Source organism: Lutra lutra, chromosome 5 (genome assembly GCF_902655055.1).
Source record: "Lutra lutra chromosome 5, mLutLut1.2, whole genome shotgun sequence".
NCBI lineage: Eukaryota > Metazoa > Chordata > Mammalia > Carnivora > Mustelidae > Lutra > Lutra lutra.
In genome coordinates, this window is record NC_062282.1 from 45,654,953 (window position 1) to 45,679,671 (window position 24,719).

The 24,719-nt window shown below is 43.0% G+C and overlaps 1 protein-coding gene across 4 annotated transcripts in view; it reads left to right on the forward strand.

Moving 5' to 3' along the window:
• GRIA1 (glutamate ionotropic receptor AMPA type subunit 1) overlaps positions 1-24,719 on the forward strand; it is a 309,387-nt gene that overhangs the window by 67,848 nt on the left and 216,820 nt on the right. The window contains exon 1 of one of the 4 annotated variants that reach the window (XM_047730842.1): positions 16,174-16,227. The exons of the other annotated variants lie outside the window; for them this stretch is intronic. The gene's annotated coding sequence lies outside the window, so the exon portion shown is untranslated. Of the gene's footprint in view, positions 1-16,173; positions 16,228-24,719 lie in introns of those variants that run through there. 4 annotated transcript variants of the gene reach the window in all.

Genomic DNA, 24,719 nt, shown 5'->3' on the forward strand with positions numbered 1-24,719 from the left:
GTCTTTAGATTTATTTATTTATTTATTTATTTATTTGACAGACAGGGATCACAAGTAGGCAGAGAGGCAGGCAGAGAGAGAGAGAGAGAGAGGAGGAAGCAGGCTTCCTACCAAGCAAGGAGCTGGATGTAGGACTCGATCCCAGGACCCTGGGATCATGACCTGAGCCTAAGGCAGAGGCTTAACCCACTGAGCCACCTCAGCGCCCTGCCCTGTCTTTAGATTTTGAGTCTCACTACAGCAATTTTTTGCAACTTTTTAAAGAATTAATGATTACTCCTTTTTTTTTTTAAGATTTTATTTATTTATTTGATAGATAGAGATCACAAGTAGGCAGAGAGGCAGGCAGAGAGAGCGAGAGGAGGAAGCAGGCTCCCCGCTGAGCAGAGAGCCCGATATGGGGCTCGATCCCAGGACCCTGGGATCATGACCTGAGCCGAAGGGAGAGGCTTTAACCCACTGAGCCACCCAGGCACCCCAATGATTACTCCTTTCGATTATCAGAAAAGCCTCCCACCTTTCTGTCTGCCCCCCCACAAGATTCAGATATGCATTTGGAGGATGCCCTTCATTGAATATCATTTAATACAGAGAGCCAATTTCATTTCTACACATCCCTACTAATTCGGAAAAATTTGAGGCACATTATTTTTGGAAATATGTACCATAAAAATAATAGGTATACATAAATGATTAATAATTTATAATGTTTTATATTGACTATGTTTTCATGACTACTGCTGTCCTGAAGGAATTGTGATGTGTTATATGACCCCTCCCCCTGTCAGGCACACTGCTGCTTCCTTGTGCTCCTATATGGAGACTCACTGTTAAAATGCAAGGGCCAAGGAGGACCAGAAAGGCAGTTAGGTGCAAGCCTGGCACTGCAGGGAGCCCAGGGCAGGAAGTGATTGATTGGTCCATGGGTATAGAGACTTATCTGGAAGCTTCTGTGCGTGTGAATTGGCCTGTCCAGGCTCGAGTTTCAGCCACTGCTGAAGGGGGCTCAGGTGTATACTTCAGCCACTCAATAACTCTTACCCTGCTGAATGTCAAATGATTTGATCCAAAGGGAAAGAGGCTGAAATTGCTCTGTCTGGTGACTAAGTAACAATCTGGCCTTTTTGATCAGGAAGAAATCTTTCAAGTGATACAGATAGTAAATGTAGAAACTGGAGTGATGATACTGATGACAGTGGCATTTAGAGCCGCAGTGACTGCCGCCATTAAGGAAGAGATGATAATATGTCAGCACCTGCACAATCCTGTTTAACCCTCACACCAACCCTGAGAGGCATAGGGATCATTGTTTTTCTCATTTTACATAAAAAATCTGAGGCTTAATCCTACTGAGTGGCTTGTCCTTAGTGATACGGGTAGTACAGGGCCAGGGTTTGAATCCAGATCCATCTGATCCTGAAGCCCATTCTGCTCTCCCCTACTGTACTACTATGCAATTCCTCATCATAGCTACTATTTTGAATGGCCTTTAATCATTGTACTAGTCCATACTTCCGGGGAAATTTTTTTTTAAAGATTTTATTTATTTATTTGACAGAGAGAGATCACAAGTAGGCAGAGAGGCAGGCAGCGGGGCAGGGGAAGCAGGCTCCCCGCCCAGCAAGGAGTCCGACTCGGGGCTTGATGCCAGGACCCCAAGACCACGACCCGAGCCGAAGGAAGAGAGGCCTTAACCCACTGAGCTACTCAGGTGCCCCCCGGGGAAATTCTTGATGTTAGCACAGTGTGGAAGCTGATGTTGGTTCTTTGAGGAATTTACCTATTTCCCCATCTACACCTGAGGAAGAAAGGAGAGACTTGGTGATTGGCTGAGCCTCCAAAGCTCATTCTTCCTTGTTTCTTACTCAATCCATACACAAGTCTCCTGGCTCCCAGTCTAGTGTTCCAGCAAGACCTGGGAACTAAATATTCCCTGGAGCTCTTATAGTCTATCGGGGATAAACTACAGAGTCAAAAATCCCAGATCTTCAAGGCAGTAAGCCTTATTTTTCTTATTTGCTGGGATACTCAGCTAGGTATTGAATCTAGCCTAGTGTTTACAATGCAATAAGGGTGCCACTAATATTGGTTGCAAGGATGAACATCACTAGTAAGAGACAGGATCCTGGAGATGGCATTGTATTTTCTTGCTTCTCACTTCTCCTACCTTTGAAATAAGTAGGTGTGGTCTCTGTGTTTTGAGAGACCTTTCCACTTCAAAAATTGTTTGACCCTAGAGCAGGGGTTCTTTTCCTGAGGTCTGAAGATGGGTCAGTGTACTCTCCATAACCCTATGGATAGTATCTCTACAATTAGATTTATTTTAGTATAATTTCAGAAGTAAAAGTCATCCAAACTAGGGGTCTAGTTCTATGGATTTTGACAAATGTATATACTCAAGTAACCACCACTATAATCAAGATAGAGCATATTTTAACTACTACAGAAAGTTCCCTTAAGCACTTTTATAGATAGTTCCTTTCCCAGCCCCAGCCCTGACAACCACCGATCTTTTTTCTCTTCCTATAATTTTACCTTTTCCATTAACTTGTACAGCCTCCACCATAGTCTAGTCTTTCACTAAGTGACATTACCAGTCCTCTTTCTCTTTCCAGGACCTCAGCAACCTGTCCGTTGGCAATGGGTTTGATAGCTAAGCTCTGTTTCTTAATCCTGCATTTCCCAGGCAACACAATGCAAGCTTTCTCTGGGCCCCCCACCCCTCTGAAGGTCTGGCTCAGACAGCAGTCTCAGACCTTCCAAGAACCCATCATTCAGTCTTGCCCTGCTTCCTGCAGAGGAACAAATACAATACATGAAGCTTTCTATCCACTTGCTCTCATTTTCCTCATTGATGTCTGTACCTGGGAGGAGGGATGCCAAGATGTTTATCAAGACATGGCAAACTAGAATGGGAGACCAGATTTTCAATCCTGGTTTTGCTACTAGAAGCTCACTAGACATGGGCAAATTACTTCAACTTCTCATGCCTAAAATCTTGAGGAGCTCTCCAGAGTCCTTGGGATAAAATGGCAAAACCTTCACAAGACCTGTAAGGCCTTATATAGCCTGGATTTTACCTGTGTCCTCAGCCCCTGCTCCCTCATTGTTACCCTTGTAGTGACCTCCAATGACTCTCTCCTCAACCAGAGGTTCAGAAAGTAGGCTTTGGGCGTAAGCTGAGGGCCTTTGGTCTTGTAGCTTCCCAACATTTAGCTGGGCAATGTGTGCCCCTAAGTGGAGTTCTGAAGATGCACTTATGAAAGTACTTAAGCCAGAGCGTAACCAGGCCAAGTTTGAGGTTGCACAGTCCTCAGCAAAACAAGAAGAGTGTATTTAAAACCAAGGAATAGGGATGTTTGGTTGCTTCCTGTATGTATGTAACTTCCTTCTCCTCAATTATGCACTTTTCTCCATGATACGTATCTTCAGGACAGCCTTGGAATAGTCAAAAATTCTTCAAGTGGCTGTGGTTTATTCAGCTGGCATGTATTAAACGTGGGGGGTGGTGAGGAATCCACTGAGACATCAGCCTTCTTAGCTGCGGGTCATGACAGCTACTGCTTCTCTAATACCTTCTCTGCACTCAGCATCTTGCTCTGAGTTTTACATGCATTATCTTATGTATTCATTACAATACACATAACACTATCCATTTTCTACCAATAAGGGAACTGAGGATTACACTGGGAAGTTAGGTGGCAGAGGTCATGAAGCTGGTGACGTGTACAGCCTGGACTCTAACTCAGGTGCCTCTGATGCCAAAGCCCATCCGTGTAACTGCCAGGTACGCTGTGGGAAATCAAGTTCGTTACATAACCCTATGAGGTCTCAGTTTCCTCTGTGCAATAAAATGTTACCTTGGCTTATAGAATTTATAAGAATTGAAAGGACAATTAATATAAAGCATTTATTTATCATAGTACCTGGAACACTGTAGTCTCCATATAGGCTAGCTGCTATTATTCTTACCATTATTATGATTATTATCAGCCAAGAAAGAAGTATATGCAAAGCACTATGTGGTTCAAAGGAGGGGCAATCATCTTCACCAAGAGGACAGTCAGGGACAATGCGAAGATAGTGAAAGTTTCATCCAAATTTAAGCTCAACCTCGAAAGGAAATGTGTAGGTAGGGACTTGGGGCCAGAGGGTATTCCAACAGTAGAAACTGTGTGAGTGAAGACACAGACAGGAGAGCACAAGTGTTGACTACGAATCGTAAGTAGGTCGACTGATGTATATGTAAATGCAGATGAGGGTGGACAGATGCCTTGGGGTGGGAGTTTTTTTTTTTTTTAAGATTTTATTTGTTTATTTGACAGAGAGAGAGAGATCACAAGTAGGCAGAGAGGCAGCAAAGAGGAGAGTGCGGGAGAAGCAGGCTCCCCGCTGAGCAGAGAGCCCGATGTGGGGCTTGATCCCAGGACCCCGGGATTATGACCATGTGGGGCTTGATCCCAGGACCCCGGGATTATGACCATGTGGGGCTTGATCCCAGGACCCCGGGATTGTGACCGGAGCCGAAGGCAGAGGCTTTAACCCACTGAGCCACCCAGGTGCCCCGATTGGGGTGGGAGTTTTGAGGGCCACGTTGAGTATAGGCTTGGTTTCACAGAAAGAGAAGAAACAATGAAAGCTTATGAGCAGGGCAGTACAGAGCAGAATCACGCCCCAGGAAGATTTGGCAAGCCAGATATACCCACTGTGGCTAGGATGCATGTGAGGAGGGTGCAGGATCGGAGACTCAGGAAGAACACTTGGGAAGGACAAGTCTGACCCATTACAATACTATGTCTAATTAGCAAGACCTCTTGCTTTAGACAGAGAAGAATCTCTGACCTCTATATCAGTCTTACAAAGACCCAAGGCTTAACAGGTCTTGCAAGGTATATTTTCAACAGTCAGAATACTTTTTTTTTTTTTAATTTAAATTCAATTAGCCAACATATAGTACATCATTAGTTTCAGAGGTAGAGCTCCGTAATTCATCAGTTGCAGGTAATATCCGGGGCTCATCACATCACAGTACTTTAATAAAAGTGTTTTACTTTACCATGTTCATTCTCAGACCAACCCTGTGCTGAGATGAAGGAAATATTTTGGACTGTGAGCCTGTTGAAGGCAAGCACTGTGTTTGGAGCTTGACTGCTCCCTCAACAAATAAGTGAGCGAGTGAGTGAGAGTGTGAGTGAAGGCAGGAATCTTCACTCCACTCAGGCAACTGAGGTGATAGGATGAAAAGATCTCAAGGTCTCACAGTTGGTAACATGTAAACCTGGGACTCGAACCCAGGGATTCCGATCTCATCATTTTTACACCCTCTCCATTTATACTCTCTTGAAAGCGTGCTTTTCAAAGTATATAAAATGTAATGACTTGGAAGTTTGCTTTTTTTCTTTCTTTCTTTTTTTTTTTCTCCTTAGAAGCAGAGCTTTGCCTTTTCACTTTTTAAGTCAGTCATGAAGGGAGCTTTGGCTTTGTGCCCCCTGAGAGCTGATTTTTTACCCCATGCTCCGACTCTGACATGAGATAATGCAGCTTAGCCTTCAGAGATATGAAAGGTACCAATTGTTTTGTTCTCCAAGCATTCAAATGCAGCTGTTGTGTGTGTGTGTGTGTGTCTGTGTGTGTTTCCCCTTTATAAACCTTTCTTCTAACAGCAAGGAGGGTGAATGATGGAACATAGGAAGAGGAAGTCAGGTTAGTCTGCCTCAGATAGCCTGAATAGTTTGGAGAAAAGAAACGAAATAACACAGAACTGTAACTTGTCATTGTTCTCTGCTGCTTCCACCACCCACTGCCAGTCTACATTTTCCATCAAATATTTATAATATCGGTTGTGCAGCAGATCAAGAAATTCTCTTCTCTGCATTGGTCCATCTTAAAGGAGGAGCCTGGCATCAAAGAAATCCATTGTTACCACCCCTCACTCATTTCTGTCCTTTTTCTCCCCTTCAGGGAGAACAGAAAGCCTGGTTTGCAAAACGACGTTTTCATTTCAAATTGGTCTCTTTCCATTAGCGTCTTGGTTCTCGGGGACAAAAGAAAAAAAAATAAATAAACAGATATACTATAAATAGCATTGTTGAGGACACCAAATCCTAAATAATAAGATTTTATATTTGTACAGTGCAGTGTACATCGCTTTTACAGACACTTGTGCTGCTGGGTTTTGAACAGTCAAGGAGCTATTTGGTATATAAACCATGACCACTGGTTGAAGAATTTGCCAAGATCAAGATGCGAGCTCTGCACAGATCAGACTCCTCACCTTGGCCGGGTCTAGAGTTTCACCCTTGTTAGTACTTCAGAGATGACTAGGTTCAAGGTGCCTGCATCGAGGCAACTAAATCCTTGAGAGACCGCCCTGTGCACTGTTACTGCAGCGGTGTCCGTTTGCCACCATAAAGAGGCAATCATGAGGGCTGTAGTCTGGAGTCTTCAGACAATGCTGCCTTTCCCAGAGGTAGGGAAGTCTCCATAGGGAGCCCAATTCTGAGGAGAAGTGTTTCTGTTTTGTTTCGTTCTTTGTTACACAGCATAGTGATTAAGCACATGGGATTTGGAATTGGGCAAATTTTGTGTATTAGCTACCAATGCTGCCTAATAAATTACCCCCAAACTTAGGGGCTTACAACAACAGTAATTATTTGTTATCTCTTATGGCTCTGTGGGTCAGGGACTCAGACAGCACAGTGTCTGAGTTCTCAGCTGGAAGACTTGAAAAGCGGAGGCTGAGATCTTCTGAAAGCTCCCTGACTTTCATGAAGTCTTTGCAGCAGCTGTCAGCTGGATTGCTGACACACGGCTTCCCCACATGGCCTGTGCTTCTTCACACAGTGACTGCATGCCAAGGCTTAGCATGACTGACATTACAGCAGAGACCCTGCCATTCTGATGCCTCATGGCAAGTTATATCCACAATGGAGAGTAGATTGTCAGGATGGAGAGGAGAAAAGAGAGGAATGGGAGAAGAGGCGACCACAGGTGGCCACGTTTGCCTAGCACTGCTTTAAAGAATCTGGAGACAAAAAATTATAACCTCCCCCATTGCCATGTCTGTGTATTGTGCAGAAATGAGTGTATCAGGAAAGTGTAGCTTAATAATAAATTATCCAGAGAATGGCCTCTCATTTCACATTCCCAACCACTGCCAAGCCGCCATTCCCTGAGTACCCCCTTGGCCCAAGCATCTTCAGGCATAACCCCATTTATTTCTTACACAACCTGGTAAGCTCAATATTACAGCTTCTACTCCCAGTTTTCTGCATCAGAGTTTGAGTATATGGAAACTTCCCAGCCCCCTAGTGATAAACTCCTGCTGAGAGGATTTATTGTTAAAGATGTAGAGCCATTGTTCATTTGCAGACATTGTCTTCTTTAGTTTCAGGAAGCTAATCTTTGGCGGCCCTATCTGATACTTCCAGTCACCTAAGGAGGTCTTTTGGCTGGCTATTCAGGTATTCTGATCACATGATCTATTTTAACTTATTTTTTTTCCCTGCCAGTAGACTTCCCTTTGATCTCTCATATCATTATTCTTGCAAACCTACCCCCAAACAAAAATCTACACTAAACAAGGAAAGCTTCTTTAGTATGTCTGGATTTCCAAGCAACAGTGTCCTTTCCCAAAAGAGTAAAACGGTAAAAAATACTTCTTTCAACTAGAAATAAAAATTCTCTGTCATTTCAGTTTCTATGGCTTTTCTCCTTTCTTTTAAAAGCTTTCTTAAGACATTAGTCACATCCCATACAATGCACCCATTTAAGTGCTGAATTCAATCTCTTGTACTATATTCACGGATTTATGTATCTGTCATCACAGTCTAATTTTAGAACATATCCCTTCCAACAAAAAAGGAGCCCTGTACTCATTAGCTGTCACTCCCTATTGTCCTCTCATAGTCTCAATCCTAAGAAAACACTAGTCTACATTCTGTCTCCATAGACTTTCCTATTCTGGACATGTCATATAAATGGAATCATACAATACGTACTCTAGGACGACTGACTTTTCTAATTTAGCATAACATTTTCAAGATTTATCCATCAGGTACCATGTATCAGACTCAGTTCCTTTTTATGACCAAATAATATTCCATTATATGGGTATACCACAGTTTGTTCCTCCATTCCTTAGTTGATAGATATCTGGGTTGTTGCCACTTTTTGGCTATTGTGACTCATGTTGCTATGAACAATCCTATACATGTTCTTATGTGGGCACATGTTTTCATTTGTCTTGGCTATGTACCTAGTAGTAGAATTGCTGTGTTACCCAGTAAGTCTATGGTTAACTTTCTGAGGATCGAACTGTCCCCAGTGTGGCTGTACTATTTTACATTTCCACCAGCTATATATGAGGGCTTCAACTTCATGTCCTCACTCACACTTGTTACTCTGGTTTTGATGTTCGCCGTTCTAGAGGATATGAAGTGGTATCTCATCACAAGTGCTCTCCTGCATCCCTGTCACCTATTTCACCCATCCCCCTACCCACCTCCCCTCCGGTAACCCTCAGTTTGTTCTCTGTAGCCAGTCTACCTTTTTAAAGTTCTAATCTAGTTGTTGATGTTTGGCATGAAAATAAAGAAAAGAAATTCTAGTCCTTTGTCAATGAAAGTATGGTTCACAGACCAACAGCATTAATGTCACCTGGGATCTTGTTAGAAATGCAGAGTCTCAGGCCCTACCTCAAACCTACTGAATTAGAGTCTATATTTTAACAGGGCCTCCCAGTAATTTGTATGCATGTTAAAGCTTGAGAAACACTGATCTGGTTTATCAAGATATCATCAGAAACAGTTGAGTGATTCAGATAGTTTTGATAGGATTTACTGAGTCAGAAGATTAATGATACTATCATCATTAAGCTCTTATTATAACACCATCTTGATTCCTTTCTCTCCTTGGCTTCCAGTAAGTCTTCATTCACAAGGTCCTATGGAATTTTCTGTAATTATAACACATATCCTTTTCTTCCCATTTCTATAGCTACTACCTTTGTCTTGGCCCTCACTACCCTGTGCCTGGACTGTCGAAGCTGGGTCCAGATTTGTCCCTTTATCCCCTGCATGCTTCTCCATTTGCCTAAAGCTCTCAACCTTTCACAGCTTTTCTGAGTTTTTCTTGCCTTCAAGATAAAATTTATATCCCACTCTGATGTGAAGACCTTTCCATTCAAGCCCCAAAACACTCTTCCCAGAGAATCTTTTGCATGTATGTTCTCTCTGTCCATGCCTTTATTCACACTCTGGAATGCCCTTCCCCACCAGTTTATGCCATCAAGGCTTTATGGAAACCCCACATTCATCATGAATGTTTCATCTACCCACATCACTCGACTCCCCTACTCTGAGTTCTGTGGTACTTATTGGTTATACTCGTTTTTGTTCAATTGCATTATAATTTCAAGAAACACGTGCCTCTCAATTAGACTTGTGAGTTCATGGAGGACAGGGGTCACATCTTTATCTCCCTCCCACCTCCAGCATCTGACAAGGCACTAGGCACACAGTAAACAGTCAGTAAATATTTTGCTTCCAAATCTGATGAAGTTGTAGACTAATGCCCAGATTTATAAGCACACCACTCTTACTAATTTATTTCCCCTAAGGGTCTATGCTACAGTTCAGTAGTTACGTAAACAACATTATTTATAAAACCAACCGTGGGTAGGCAGTCTCAAATCAGCTGGGCAGTAGGCACTGGATGCAGTCCAATATTTTAGGCCAAATAAAAACTGTGAACCTTCATTTCAAAAGCCACTGTATTCTGTGGAACCAGGCTCTATTCTAGATGTCAGAACAACAGGTATCCCTTCCGACCTCTCTGCTGTGGCACTCAAGGCCAGCTGCTTCCAAGCAGCTGTGTCAGGCAGAGCCCCAGCTGGCATGCTCCCACTGAGCCTGGGGCATCCCAGATACAAAATGGTGATAACATTGACCCTCATTCTGTATTTTGTTACATTTTCGTGTTTGCCTGGTACTTCCTTATTGAGACTACTGGCAACATTGTGTGCTGCTCACTGGGCTCAGTATACTATTGGCTTTTTGTATATGGCTTACTTTTCCTACTCCAGGGATTGGAGAGTAAAGATTCCTGTGAGTAGCCATTACTAGTGACAGTCTTTTTTTGTGTATATATTAGTTCCTTTGTACCATACAAGCTTAAAGAGATAGAGAGGAAAAGTGTCATTATTCCCTTTTTACAACTGGGGAAACAGAGACTCAGAAAAGTGATCTAATTTACCCAAGCTCACAAATTATGGGTTTGTGTCCAAGCTGGGATTAGAGTTCAGGCTCTATAAACCTAGAACTAATATCAGTTAATAGGCTTAGGGCAGTGTAACTGGTTATTAAAGGTAGGTAAAGTTAGGATTTGAACCCAAAAGATCTTTTTCTGGAGTCCATACTCTCACTCAACTATTAACATGACCTATCAAACAAACCATACTGATTCAGGTTAAAAAATATATATATTTGCCATTTTTCCTCTAAGCCCGGCTTGCCAAAATTGGGAGCAGTATCCTGTCTTTGAGATTCATTACTTCAAATAACTATCTACTTTTTCTTTCAAAGTTATCCCTTTAATAATGACTGTTCAATTCTGATTATATCTGGGACAGAAATAAGAAACCTATTTAGATGCTAATTGGCTCTAACATCTCAGTGAGTCTTGTATTTCCTACAAGGAGCCTCTAGAACATAGATCATAGATCAAACAGTTACTACAGAGTTTTCTGGACCCACTAGCTTCAATGTGGTTCAATGCATTTGAATTTATAAAGCGGTTTTATAATAGAACAAATCGGTGCTAAGGACAGTGTCTTGAAGGTTAGGCTTTCAGGGTAGCAGTTATTTTCTTATGCATAATAGTGGGGATGCAGAATGGACAAATTAAATTCTTTTGCCCGCATCAGAACACTGAAATAAAGAGTTTCTGAGTGTTTCAGGAAGTTTACAGGATTGTGGTAAAAAGCTAAATTTCTGGTGTCAGACTTCTTAGGTACAAATCACTGCTTTGTAACTTGGTAGCTTTGTAACCTTTGGCAACTTAACTTCTCTGAGTCTCAGTTGCCTCATTTGCACCATGGGGTCATAATGATACCCACCTCACAAGACTGAATTTGTGACTAAATGAAAGGATAAATGTAAAATACTTAGCCCAATGCCTGGCACATAAGTAACTGCCTCATAAAATCTGGTTGTTATTATTATTATTATTATTATTAGTAGTAGTAGTAGTAACTATTTTTTAATATTCCTATGGTCAAATAAGATGAGAAGTCATCCTCATCCTTCATAAGTATTTATGGAGTGTCTGTCTCTCAGGCCTGAGTAATCCCTACTGATATACTAATAGTAAGGGTCCATCTGTGTTTAACTGAGAAGAGGAAAGAAATGAGGGATGGAGAGGAGAACCAGCCCTTAACACCAGATGGTATATACCAGGGCTTCTCAACCTTAGCACTGTTGATATTTAATTGGTTTGGATAAGTCTTTGCTGTGGGGGCTGCCTTTACCACTGAAGGATGTTCAGCAGCATCCTGGCCTCTACTCACTCCATAAGATGCCAGCACCAAACCTCTGCCCTCCATTTGAGACCATCCAAAATGTCTCCAGACACAAATGTGTCCAGAAGGGCAAAAGTGCCACCACTTGAGATTTACATAGTGTATCTTCCCATGATAGGAACATGTATGGCCATGGAGTAGCCTGTAATAGACAGGGGCAGAGGTGGGAATTTTCTTGTGTGTAAGAGACACATACATGTTTTAGGCTTTATCTCTGTCACAACTACTCAGTTCTACCATTATATCATGGAAGCAACCATAGACAGCACATAAATAAGTTTCAATGAAATGTCATTTATGGAGATTGAAATGTGAGTTTCATATAATTTTCATGTGTCACTAAATATTCTTTTTTTTCAACAATTTTAAATTATTAGAACCATTCTTAGCTCACCAACCAGTAAAAATCTAGTTGTGCTAGATGTGTCCCATGGGCAATTTTTGCTGAGCTCTGCAGGGCTAAGGAGAATATGAAGCCCTGAGGAAAAAATATGATACTTCCCTATGGCATCCAATAAACTAAAAAATTGGGGGAAGACTTTTTTTTTTATTAAAATCAAAATTGCTAGGTGCCTGGGTGACTCAGTGGGTTAAGCCACTGCCTTCAGCTCAGGTCGTGATCCCGGGATCCTGGGATCGAGTCCCGCATTGGGCTCTCTGCTTCAGCGGGGAGCCTGCTTCCCTTCGTCTCTCTGTGCCTGCCTCTCTGCCTACTAGTGCGATCTGTCAAATAAATTTAAAAAAAATCAAAATTGCTCTATTTTGGAAGAGAATCCAAACTCACATGAGTTTTCAAGATAAAACAAAGTATTTCAGAGTAATATCTTATTTTCTGTGGGTTGCTTAGAGCTATGTCTCAGATCCCTAGAAGCTATCCCTGACATCAGTCTCTGCTTTTAGGGTACTTTGGTGAAAAACCTGAGAAGTTGCCACTGTAGGTGAGAAACTAACTCACATAAGAGACTTCTGGACTTCTTATAAATGATTACCCTTAGATGGGATCCAGTAAGGCACGGAGAAATATTCTGATTGCCTTGGTGGCTCAAATGTATTTCATCCAGAGAATGGTTGTATAACATGTGATTATTTAATCCAAGTTGGTCCCTATAATCCTTTCTGAAATTTTCAAGTGTCCCCTTTATTCCACTTAGGAGCGGGAGTGTTATATTCGTTTCTCTTGTCAGCTAAGCAGTGTGTATGCTACTCCACATGATGCCTCCCCAGGAGATTAACAAATGACCAGGCTCCACCCCCAGGAAGCTGAAATTTTTCCATTAATGTTAGGTCTTATTCAGATGAGATGACCCCAAAAGAGTACATCATCAGGAAAGATATAATGGTGGAAGGAACCCTGGAATGGCAAGCAGGGGGCTTCTTTTCTAGCCCTTCTATGCCTCTTATCCTGAATGGGAGAGTTACTTTTCTCTTCCACCCAGAGCGCTTTTTTGAAAAGGATTCTCAGGCACCATCCAAGCTGAGCTGGGAAGAGTGCCACAGCTGATTAAAGCTGTCTGCCATGGATGGGAAATCAGGGAGTGGCTGGCATAAGTGCTGGGGTGTTGCCATGCTTAGTCTCAATCATCTTTATGGTCCCTTTTGACTGGAGATGTCTATGGCTATATTACTCTGATTGCACGGTTTTGTATTATTCAATGGATCCAAAGAAGGAGGGATCATTGTGGGATGAAAAAGGCAAGGGAAGATTACATGGCAGAAATGAGAGGGTGGTCAGGGCTTTGAAGATGTTTATTCTTTCTCACAGCTGGGCTCCAGCAGAGGACATTTTGTACGGACTTGGGTTTTGGTTGGCTCTCAACTGGGTGCCTTCTATTGTGGCGTTGGCATGGCGAAAGGGGGGCATGTGGGAGATATTGTGTCCCTGCCATTCTCCCAGCCCTCGTGAAAGGAAATGTCTTCCTAATGAGCCCATCCCAGAGAGTCTGGCCTTTCAGATAAACAAATAAGCAGGAGACACAAGAGGACTGGAAAAAATAAGGCCACTTTGAGTGACGGCCCAAATAAAGGAAACCTAAGAGGTCTGAATTTAGCAGTTAATGAGCACATCTCCTCATCCATACTTTCTTGACCAGGACATCTATTGTTGAGTATGCCAGCAATGTGTGTGTCTTATGCTTCCTGTAGGAAGCAGCCCTTCCAGCCGGCCTCTGTCCTAGTACTTTTATTTTGTCTTTCATTTGGCGGGCGGTGGGGGTGGGGGGATTGCCTGGAGGATACTTGCAAGGTGAAAAGAAATCTAAAGCCAATTTCAGCCTAAAGCCATTTATTTATGTAATTAATGGAGATAAAAATATAATTCACCTCCCAGGGTAGCTAGAAGAATCATCTAGGCTCCTGCTCGGAAAGCACTTAGGATAGCACCCGAGCTTTTAGCCACCATCGGATGCATGCTGGCTGTACTCATTGTTAGCAGAAATAAATAGCATCATCTTATTCATGCATGGAGGTACACTGAAAAGAGCCTGAAGATGGGGGATCTAGTTCCAGTGTTGCCAGCAGGTCCCTGTGAGATTTGGGGCAAATCATCTCTTACGTCAACTGAGAGTAATGGACTAGAGTCTTCATTCATTCAGTAAACATACTTCAAAGACTAACTAAATGCTAGGCTGTGCCCCAGGTGCCAGACACATAAAGCTGAGGAAGATGCAGTTTGTGTGCTCTCAAAGGACTCCAGGTGTAAACGAGGGAGACAGACAACGAATGCATTTAACAGTATAACACGAGAATTACTGTCACTGTCATGACATGGGCCAGGTGCTCTGGGGCCCTAGGCAAGAAACTGGTGAGACTGAAGCCTGGTCCTGATGCCACCTTCCATGGATCTGTAACAGAAGGTGTCCAAGAAACTAGCTGGGTGATTAGGGGAAGAAGAGGCCCCCTAACTGGCGAGGAGCCTAAAACCCAGATCCTCTCCTTATAAGACCAGAAATCTTACCAAATACCAAGCTGCCTTATAATACAAACCTTCAAGGAAAAGTGATGTGCAGAGAGGTGACATGGTGACAGTAATGGTGGCTTGGAAACAGGAGACTTCAATCTGAGTTTCAGAATTGTTATTGTGGTAGCTTGATGACTTGGGGAAAGTTGTTTGATTTCTCTGAGCCTCCATTATTTCATCCACAGGAAGGTTGTTGTGTGTCAACATGCTTTCCATGTCCCCATGTGGTTAAGAGGGAGACTTTATTTTAAAGCTTTGGTAAACTATAACTTATAGAAGCTCTGGATTATGCTTATTTCTGTGTTTATTCTTAATAAAAATAATAACTACCCTCCTATGTTATAAACACACACACACACACACACACACACACACACACACAATACATTCAGTGGCCAGTAATTGAATTTGGGTGTTCAAAGAAGTAAGTAAGGATATTTTTCTTTCAACAATCACTATCTTTTTCCAGGAAAATAGGCTAAATGTAGGACTCTCTTTAATTTTAATACAAAGCAGTCTTAATTTTTATAGCCTGGATATGTGTGAAACACAGAATAGAGTGAAGGAGGAAGAGAGAGTATCTATTTCTCCTGAAAGCTAATCAGAAAAACAGCTCAAGGTAAGCATCTTGTGAGCTGATCTCAGATTAATTGAAGTCTCAGCATTCTGTTGTGCTGGGAACCCCTGAAGTGGGTGACTGATTATCTAATGATGGAAAGAAAGGGTAAATGATTATAGTAAACTAAAGCCTTTGTTGGAGGCAAAGCAAAGGGGATGTGAGGTAGGAAAAATATAATAAAGACAGAGTGAGAGAAGAAACTTGTGTTCTAGTCCCCTTAGATAGGTGACCTTGAACAAGGCTCTTCCCTATACTTGGACTCACTTTGTTTCCCTCTAGGTGCAACCCCAAGGCTTGGTCTAGAAAACCCCTGAGGCTCTTTTCAGGCTTGCTGAACTATGAGGTTTCCACCTGTACAATACTGAAACAATAACAAACCAAGAATGAGTGAGCTAACTGATAAACTGAAAGAGAAACAGACTCGTAAAACCCACTGACTCAAATTAAATGGAGAATTCATGTTGATTTAGAGCTGGCAATCTCAGGCTTCTAAATCACAAGGAGACTCTATTTAATCCTAGGATGGTCTCTTGGGCTTTATCTTTCTCAGCTCAGGAGTGCTACACAGAGAGCTCCCTTGGAAGTCAAGATGAGAGAGAGAAAGCAAGAGCCAATGTCAGAGAGAGCCATTTAGAAAAAGAAGAATATACCTGAATTAGTTGGGGAGCTGCCCTATACCTCCCCACCCCGAGGTATAGGCAAAAGGATTATGAAAGCCTCAGCCAGGCCTTAAATATTGGTTGCCTACCTGCTCAATGATCTTATGTAGGGTTAAATAAGTAACTTGCACACCATCTGTTTAATAATACTGTTTACCATTTTTAGAAACTACAAAGAGTAGGGAATTCAGCTGACCCAATGTCCAGCACTTGACCCTATGGACATTTGACCCTGGAGAGTCTAAGAAGTCCTGAAGGCTGGGAAAGGTTGCTGAACATCAGCCCCAGAGAGACATCAGATAGCTCCCCAAATCCATGCTACTCCAAATAAGCAACGGGGGCCTGGGGGAGATCCCATGCTTTCCCAGAGTCACCCATGAGTCCATAGAACTGGGACTGGAACTCAGCACTCCAGGTAGGACAACGACTCCAATCCAGTGTCGGGAAGCTTCCAGAGGCCCTTCCGATGTCAGAGAGGGGTGCAGGGATGCTCTGTTTCTTGGTTCTTTGCAGTATAATGTCAGAAAGGAATTGAGGATTCTCCTTGGGCATGGAGGCCACCACCCAACTTAGAGTGACAGTTAGACAAAAGAATGTTGGATTTGGGGGACTCGGTGAGACCTCGTATACAGCGGGTCTTCAGACACACCACTAGCATGCAGGGAAGAACTACATTCATCTGGAGACCCAGCTGCTGTGCCCAATTCCAATCAGGTCAATATTCTGATGCAGACAAGAAGAGCTGTGCTGTAAAGAGAACTGGACTAGGAGTCTCAAGGCCTAGGTTCTTTTCTTTTTTTTCCAATGACTTATTTATTTATTTGAGAGAGGGAGAGTGAGAGAGGGCAGGGGGAGAGGCAGAGGGAGAGAGAATCCTAAGCAGGCTCCATGCCGAGTGCAGAGCGAGATGCAGGGTTCCAACTCTTGATTCCGAGATAATGACCTGAGTAAACCAAGAGTTGGATGCTTAACCAGCTGAGCCACCCAGGCGCCCCAACTCAAGGCCTAGTTTCTAATACTATTTCAACAACCTGCTTGTCACCTCTCCCTGATACTCTATTTAAATTCTGTGAGCCTCAGTTTCCCCATCTTTAAGACAAAGATGATGATATCAGTATCTGCTGAGCAGTGTTAACTTCAACTAAATGAACCAAGAAAAAGAAAAAAATAACAAAACCCAAGAGGCATGGAATTAAGTATGAATTTCTAGGTTTTAGTTTATACACATCACAAAAATTTAAAGAGAAGAGGAAGAGGGTCACCTGGGTGGCTCAGTGGGTTAAGCCTCTGCCTTTAGCTCAGGTCATGATCTCAGTGACCTGGGATCTAGCCCTGCATGCTTACCCCTCTCTCTCTGCCTGCCTCTCTGCCAACTTCTGATCTCTCTCTCTGTCAAATAAATAAAGTCTTAAAAAAATAAAAAATAGGGGCGCCTGGGTGGCTCAGTGGGTTAAGCCTCTGCCTTCAGCTCTGGTCATGATCTCAGGGTTCTGGGATTGAACCCTGCATCAGGCTCTCTGCTTGGTGGGGAGCCTGCTTTTCCCTCCCTCTCTCTGCCTGCCTCTCTGCCTACTTGTGATCTCTCTCTGTCAAATAAATAAACAAAATCTTTAAAAAATTAAAAAATAAAAAACAAAAAAAAGAGAAGAGGAAGAGATATAAGTATCCTGAGGAGATGAGGAAGTGTTTTCCTGGAGAGATGGGGAAGAAGCTGAGCCCCAAACACAGGTTGGATTTGCACACTGGGAGAGGATGTGAGGAAGGGGAGGGGAGGTAAGGAAGTAGGGGCAAGAGCCTGAGCAAATGTCCAGAGCTTCTGATTATTCTAATGCCTTGGGCTTTGTACTTTTGCTTTAAATAATATTCTAATTTGGAGTGCCTGGGTGGCTCAGTCATTAAGCCTTCAGCTTAGGTCATGATCCCAGGATCCTGGGATTGAGTTCTGCATGGAACTCCCTGATTGGTGAGCCTGCTTCTTCCTCTCCCTCTGCCTGCTGCTCCCACTGCTTGTGCTCTTGCTCTGTGTCAAATAAATAAATAAAATCTTTAAAAAAATACATACATACATACATACATAATATTCTAGTCCTTGACACCACCATTCAACAGTGTTTTCTGTTTCCTGAATTGTTTCCCTGGGGAGGAGTGGAAACTACTTGTTGAAATAAGTCACATCACAGAAACTTCTGTTCTTCCTATCCACTGAAATTGTTTTAATACTTTTTTTTTTTTTTTAAGAGAGCGAATGTATACACAGGAGTGGTGAGGGGAGGGGCAGAGAAAGAGGGAGAATCTCAATCAGAACTCTGTGCTGAGCACAGAGCCCAACCTGGGGCTTGATTTCAAGACCATGAGATCATGACCTGAGTCAAAATCAAGAGTCAGTTGCTCAATCAACTGAGCCACCCATATGCCCCATTCACTGAAATGTTTGTCAAAATATATGAATTGTTAAAAAAGTAAAGTCTATATCCAGATAATCCTCCAAATGAACGGACTTATTAGCCTTTAATTATATTGTGTTCCCTTGTAATGCTCTTCATGTGCTCAATTATATCACTAATAATTATAATCCCTTCTCTGTGTTTTGGGCTTTAGAGTATGTAAAGGGTTTCATTTATGTTGCCATCTTTGGCTCTCATGGCAAACCCATGCAGTCATTTAGGTTGTCCTAGCTACAGAGAGGTCACTAATAGTTGGCCAGGTTGCCTGATTCATAGTAAGCTTTCAGTAAATGTTGGATGGATGTTTGGATGGATGGATGGGGCAGAGGCAGGGATTAAGTGAGTTGACAGCTGCTCTGAGTATCTGCCATATTCTATCATTTTCCCTCAGTGATAATCCCAGCTTCAGGGGAGATGCCAGGGCACAGACAGCTGCTGTGCTCCGCGGTCATTTACCTCTGGGCTACCCTGGAGCCTGTCAAATGGGGACACTAAGCCTCTCTGCTCTGATTTTGTGATATAAGAAATTTATCCGTTTCCCATGAAGCAAGGTGCTCAACCACAAAGACTGTCCCCTTTTATACTCTGTGATAGTGTATTTGGAGTTTCTCCCTCATTTGGGAAAAATATAATTCTTGCCTATTTCTATCCCAAGCAGGGAGCCTGCTTCCCTTCCTCTCTCTCTGTCTGCCTCTCTGCCTACTTGTGATCTCTGTCTGTCAAATAAATAAATAAAATCTTTAAAAAACAAAACTTTGAAAACCCCATCCTGATAAAAGCTACTTTATATTTCTGTTCATTTGTCTGGAGAATCTGAGTTCGGTTTCTTGATACCATGGCACCAACTTGTTCTCTATTTGGGGCCTAGGAACCATCAACCAGAATCAAGTGTGCTATTTAACCCCAAGAAGTAAAAATATCTGGGGAGAAAATGAAGGGCAGTACTGGGAGTCAGGTCAACATATCTTTGCCTAGAACTGTGCCCTTCTCACCCCTCTCCCTGCAATAGATGAAGCTTGTTCTCATTAGTCATTACCTACGAAGGAGTTGTGAAGAATAATACTGACAATGATGACAATAAGAATAACAGATGATTAGTAATGTGTATAGATATATATACACGTGTATATATATAGCCCTCTGCTACTTCTCTCAAAGCATTTTTTCCCCTCTATTGTTTTAATTTACCTCACACTCACGCACAGAGGTAGAGTGGGAGTATTCTAATTGGGGAAATGACCATGAAGTGCTGAAGTGGTTTGCCTCAAGGTCATATTGTAAGTGGTGGAGGAGGTGAAACCAGGTCACAGATCTCACAAGTCCTGGGCCAGCAGAGTGTGTCAAGACCCCTTGGCTCCCAAGGGGTCCTTGGGAGAAAAGACTGGGATCCTGAATTTCAGATCAAATAAATAGGAATTGGAGCATACTGAGACTCTAAAAACCTTTTCATCCATATAAGGTAGGCCTGCTCCCCCCTTTTGCACATGGAATAACAGCCACAACCTGGACCCCACATGGGCAAGTACCCTTTGCACCACCTGTTGAAGTACCTACTAAAGTGAAAGTTCCTGCCAGCCTGCCTTTCAGCCCCATATGTGGCTAGGGCTGCCGTGAATGTGGAAGATGCAGAGAAATCAAGGTAGTGCTCAAGGAGACACATTGCCAGAAGGAAGACAGACTAGGTACAGAACTCCTCAGTTAATTGAGAGTTTTCTTTATTGGATGCAAAGGTCTCTGTGACCTTGGGCAGACCTTGGGGCAGACCTTGGGCTTGGCACGCATTTACCCTAGGCTTCTCTTGTCCTCCCCTGAGGGGTTAGGACAAGGTGAATCTGTGAATTCTTCCAATTTGAGCATTCTTTAATTCTACCAAGTGTGGGCTGGGAGGGATATATTTGGCTGTTTGATTAGACTGTTGAATTATTGGTAATATAAAAGGCTCTTATATTTTAACCCATAGGATACATTATGTTTTCTTAGTTCCAGATATGAGCATCCTAAATGGGAAAAAAAATTCTCTACGATTTTCCTGGAGCCTCCTCCTTACCCCATACGGTTTATCTCCAATAACTTAAAAAGTCCAATAAATTTCTTTTTCTGCCCTGGGACCTTATCTCCAATGTTAAAAAGCTTAACAGTCAATGCAGCAGATATATGGTGAGGGTGTGTCAGGCAACAGGCACAATAAACCCACACATAACAGTAAGCACAGGACCCAGCACAGGGTTAGTACACGTTAAAATGCTAGTTCTTGCTGCTGTCATGGCTGCCATCATCATCAGCATCATCATTGTCACCACTTCAGAAATGGTACAAGAGGTTGTTTTGTCTCACCTACCCCTGGAAACAATGGAACAAAGTTGAAACTATTGTTTCCACATTTTGCAGATGAGTTAACTGGAACAGAGGGGAGTTACATAACTGAGCTCACACAGCCCGTCTTCAAACACAGATATGCTGGTCCATGGAGCCATCTTTAGATCGCTAGTTTCATTAACCTCTGTACACCTTGACAGATACACATATTAACTCATCCAACTGAAGCCTAAAAGGTGACGTAGCTCAGAGGCAGCCAGCTTTCGCGGGATGTGCATGAATGAGAATCTGCTGTCCAGGTGTGAGCCTTTTGACCTTGGTCAAGTGCCTGTCCTGGGGCCAAACTTCTCTATTGGTGAAATGGCTAAAAAGAGTCACCTAGCCCACCTCCTAGAATGGACATGAGGTTGCAATGGGACAGTGGACGAGAATGCACTTTTATTTCGTAATCCACTCAGATGCATGATGCTCATCTCATTAATATTATACTCTCGTGGCCAATTTCTGAGGGGTTAGCCACAGAGAAGCTAGATCAGGCTGCAACATCTCATTAGAGGCTGAAATTTGGATTCAGAGAGAGGAGAATGTAGGGGCGTGAGCTCCACGGCCATAGTTCTTGCTGTTATCTGTATTCAGGGCAGCTTGCTGGCACCTTGGCAGTGCTGCTGCTCAGCAGGACGTCTCTGACTTTGATGTTGCACGTGTCAACATTCTAATAGGGTAGCAACCGAGATGGAGTGTGAGTTTGGAGAGACATCTTATGACAGGTTTTGCCTAAAAATGTTTCAACAGATAACCCTTCAGAAATAACAAAGGTAGTTTATGCATTTCACAGGAAACCCGGGGGCTTAGGTAGCAGCTCAGTTGCAAGTTTGGCACAAAGACAGCTTCCTACTCTCTCTTTTTTTCCCCCACTGCACATCTGTGAGCTATCATCGCCTGTCACAGTAGTACAGTTTAGTACTGCGTTTAGTTACGCTGACATTCCATCTACAATGACAGCAATGGTGGAAGGACATGAGGCTCTTTCCTTCTAGAAAGTCCACCCTGGAAACCCTTAGAAAGTCACTGCTCCCTCTTAAAATGTAAATCAGATGACCTCCTTTTGCTGTTTAAAAATCCTCTCATAGATTCCCATATCATGCTTAGAATGAAATCTCGATGTCGGAACAAAGGTGCTGTAACACAGAATAGATGCTCAGTGAATATTTCTAGGACGGAAGAATGATGACCTTCCTTTTACAGATGGAGAAGGGAGGACCAGAGAAGAGTACTCAGAGGTGCCTCCCTGTTTTCCCTCTGAAGGTTTTAGGTTAGGATCTTCGTGCCAAGCTGAGGCTTTGTCAACTTACAGCACCCAGAGGTTCTTGGTGTGACGTTTGCATATCCCTGGGAAGTCAGGAAATAAGATCGGGGTGACTGGAGCTCTATGAAAGTGTGGGCATATTATTTCTGGTGATAAGGTTAATACCTTTTAGTAGCACCTCAACGGGACCCTTGACTCATTGGTATCTCACATGGACTCTGTTAGCTTTTCCTTTTGAGCAGTTTATGTTTAGGGAATATGAAGTGAGCGTAGAGAGGAAGGGCCACCTTAAGGACCTTTCTCTTTTTCCACTGCCAGCATGACTCCATTCTTCAGCTGCAGAACACAGGAAAGGCTCTCCTTCTTATCACCAAAGCATCTCCTTCCTAAGTTCATTCTTTCCATGATGCATCTCCAGTGCCAGAAGCTGAAGTCAGATTTCCGCACGAATCAAAGAATTCCAGACTTGTGAAGGGAGTTACTTAATTTGCTGTTAATAAGCCACAGCAGGCACCGGGTTTTTCTAAGGAGCTTTCTATAACTTGGCATTTGCTGGCCCCTACCCTGACTTTTTCATTTGGTAAGTTTAGAAGCAAGGTGTGTCAGATTCCCAGGGCTACTTAACTAAGTACCACAGACAGGGTGGCTTAAAGCAAAAATTATCATCTCAGTTCTGGAGGCTAGAAGTCTGAAACCGAAGTGTCAGGAGAGCCATGCTTCCTTTTAACACTATAGGTAAGAATCCTTTCTTGCCTCTTCCTACTTTCTGGAAGTTGCCATTCATCTTCACCATGGATCTGCTTGCAACTCAGTCTCTCTCTGTTCCTGTCACCCCATGCTGTTTTCCCTTTGTGGGTCTTCTGTGTGTTGTCTTTTCTATTTAATAAGGATACCAGTCATGTTGGACAAAGGGTCCACCCAACTCCAGTGTAACCTCATCCTTGTTACATCTACAGGGACCCTGCTTCCACATAAGGTCATACCCTGAGGTACTGGCAGTTGGGACATGAACATGTATCTTAAGGGGACACAATTCAACTTGTGACAAAAAGCATAGGAATCTGTAGCTTTTCAAAGTTCCACCAGTGATTCTTAATGAGAAACACTGCTCTAACCTATACCCTCAATGTACATATGGGATACTGAGGCCCAAGGAAGGGATGAATCCAGGGTTACACAGAGACTCAGTGATAGAGTCAGACTAGGAAGTCGGATATCATGATCCCCCTGGCATTTTTCCCAGTATGCCAAATGCCTCCTCTCATAGATCTACAAAGAACAGCATTTAAGTGGGCATCTCCAGAGGCTTATGTATGCATAGGGCCGCTGACGTCCCACTGGTATCTGGAGGAGCAGCAGGGGTCTTCGGGTCCCATCTCTTGTTTCAGTCCCAGGGGTTAAAGTTTTAGGGCAAGTTGGTCTACCTCAGCAGTCATACAGATGCATCCCAGTTCCCTCCCAGTTGTGCCCATGTGCTCTGACCAATTCCTATGGTCAGTGACTGGCATTTGCATGAAGTGTGGGAAAACTTCCTTCCTCAATCTCACTTACTCAGAACACCACCACCATCTGGTATGTGTTAATAACACAGTCCTCTCACTTGGATTATCATGGGGGTTGGTTCTTAGGAAAAGAAGTTAACATCTGGAGAGACATCCCAAGGCTTGCACACCACATTTGAGATATTACTTAGTGGAAATATTGGTTGTCATGCCCAATTTGTGTCCCCTCCCACTGTATTTTTGTTCTGGAAGTCTGCATGATCTGTGGATCCCTGTCTCGACCAGTTCCCTCACAGCCAATGCATTTAAAGTCACGGATCCCAGAGTAAGCAAATCTAAAGTGTTTAATCTATTATTAATCAGCCAGTTGCCAAAATGACAGAGCTCTGGGTGGGGGGGGCACTGAGGAAGACATCAATATTTATGGCCTTGTTAGAGAGGGCATATTTTTTTCTCTCTCTCCTTTCTTCCCTTCCCTTAATATGAGAACAGAAATATGAAACATAAAATATGTTTTATGCTGTTGTACAGGGCAAGAATGTCCTGTTATGGAATGAGATGACTCCAACATGGTCTTGCATATTTGTTTGGGAATATGGCTGTTAAGAGCTATGGTCACTGGTTTTGGGTTAACAAAACCAGTCTACAGACCATGGCAATACAGCGGGGGAGGGCACAGAAGGGACCTGGAAACCATCTTTTACAAATACTTCATTTACTTGTAAAAAGTGGTGCCAGAGAGGGAAGGGGCTTCATTGTGACCATACACTTATGTATCACTCAACAACCCTGACCTGGATATGTCCCATGTGTCAGGCAATGTGTGAGCTGTCCGGGACACCAAGCTAAGTATGAAAAGGAATAGGTACCATTTATTAAGAACTTCCTAGGTGTTAGGTACGTGCCAAGTCCTTTAAATAGTCTTTCCTGATGAAAACTCTCCAACAGCTTCCCACTGCACTTGGAATAAATATAAGTGCTTTGCTTAGAAGGCTCTGTATGGCCTGACTCTGACCCACCTTTCTGACCTCCCCTCATTTCATTCTCCCCTTCATTCCTGATGCTCTAGGCTCAGTGGCTTTCACTGTTACTGTTCCTGGAATATAACCAGGCTCGCGGTCCCTTTAGACCTTTGAATCAGCTGTCCTCTCCTAGATTACTCTCCACTTTATCATCTCTAGCTGCTCATCTTTCCAGCTTTTTCAGAAATTCCTTGACAATGAGTTGCCCCCACACCTTTTAATCAACCTATCTTAGTGTCTTCCTACCCGGGCATGTTCTGATAAATGTTTAATACCTGGATATAGTGGGGCAGAGGCGGGGGAGGTGCTGATCAGTA